Source organism: Echinops telfairi, unplaced genomic scaffold (genome assembly GCF_000313985.2).
Source record: "Echinops telfairi isolate 266 unplaced genomic scaffold, ASM31398v2 ScPeMD7_10;HRSCAF=50, whole genome shotgun sequence".
NCBI lineage: Eukaryota > Metazoa > Chordata > Mammalia > Afrosoricida > Tenrecidae > Echinops > Echinops telfairi.
This window is the reverse complement of record NW_022103907.1, coordinates 6649854-6651821: the sequence shown is the minus strand read 5'-3', so window position 1 is coordinate 6651821 and position 1968 is coordinate 6649854.

Here is a 1968-nt window from a genome sequence, read left to right as displayed (position 1 = left end):
GGCCAGGCTGGCACAATAAACTAACTATCTCAGAGACCTTTCCATATGAATTTGTAAGTTCATTTTCAACACCGGAATGTTAGCTAATGCATTGACTGTAACGTGATTTATTTAACCAGGCCTCTATTGATAAATCTTGGATTATTTCCAAAAGTTTTCTACTGTGAGCACTGCTGTGGAGAGGAAAGCCTATTTGAGCGATCACACACAAAGGCATAGAAGCTAGCATGAGCCACTGGGTTGAATCCTGCCTCCAGTGTTGATCAGCTATTGTCTTGGAGCTCCTAACATCTCTGTGCCTCAGTTCCTCTTCAAGAAGACCCATTGGCTTCTATAAGCCAATGAATAGGACATACAGTAACGCCTCTATCAGTTGCTGCTACTGCCACCACCACTACTGTTATTATGTGGTCATTATTACATTTATAATGAGTTCCCAGACATGGAATTGCTCATTCAAAAAGAAAGAACATTTCTTCTTTCCACGGATATGCCGAGAAGGTTTGTACAGAGATTGAGAAAGCTCAACAAGATGGCAGTGGGTTAGTTTGGGGTTTTTATACTGATGTGTGAAGACAATGCTGGTGTGTCCTCTCCCAGGCCAAAGTGTGTGTGTGTGTGTGTGTGTGTGTATGTTTGAGTCTGATGAATAAAACTGTTATCACAATGTCATTTTAGTTGCATATTTTTAGTAAGAAAGTAAAGTTTGTAGAGTCATTTGAGTGCCTCTGTGTAAAATGCTCGTTTCAATTTCTCCGCCCATTTAATTTAAAACCAGGATGTTATATTGTCTTATACATTTGTAGCTCTTTATATAGTACGTGAATGAGTTCCTTTTTGTTAACATGACTTACAAATATTTAAAAATATTCTTGTTTATCTTAGAGTTTTTGATGGATGTGGCATCAGATTCAACTTTTTTGTATCAATCATCTTTAAGATAACATTTAAAATAATTATCCCATAGTTTCTATGATGGTTGTATTCTTTTCTACTTAAACTTTATTTCATTCAGATATTATCATGGTGTAAGTTTTCAGGTATCAATCCAAATTTGTTTTATCTTATGATTTGTACCCAATTGTCCCAAATAATTCATTGAATAATATTTTTTCTGAAATGATATGAAATGCCTATCTTTTCATATAAGATATTACCATATTGATTCTTGGTGTCATAGTGGGTTCAGAGCACAGCTACTAACCAAAAGGTTCGGAGTTTGAACCCCACAACTGCCCTGTAGGAAAAAATGGGCCAATCTGCTTCTATAAAGATTTACAGGGCTTTAGAACCCCTAATCAGTGTTGCTTTGAGTTGGCATTGACTTGATGGTGATGATCAATGGGCTATTCCATTTCAATCTATATGAATGTAGTGGAAGAAGACTGCTTTACTAATTGAGGCTTTGTGCTGGGATGTTTGATAGCCCTCGTTCTTAATTCTTTCTCAGATATGATTCAGGGATTTGTTTGTTTTTGTCCTGTGACCTTTAAAATCACTTTGATGGGATGAAGAACGAAAGTTCTCTCAGTGGTTCTGGGGGACTGTCGTACTCAGCGCTTCACTGGATTGGCCATGTGTTCTTCCTATCAGAGACCTTGAGGCCTTTTCATTGGTTCTAATCTTATTTATCTCATTTTGGGCAGTTCAGTTGAAGTTTTGTATCAATAATATGCCTGCTTCATTAAGACGACTTTGGAAGCATACCCCCCCCAACCGTTTACAGTGTAACTTAAGTTACACTGAAATTATGTACACTTTAAAAGTTTCACACTGCCCGGCTATCGAGGACTTAAAGGCTTGAAAGTAAACAAGCGGCCATCTAGCCCAGGAGCAACAAAGCGCACATGGAAGCAGCACACCAACATGTGTGATCATGAAGGGCCAAAGGGACCAGGCTTCAAACACCAAAGGCGGGGAGAAAAATCATATCCTCGTCAATGAGGGTGGTGCGTGATGGGGACCCAA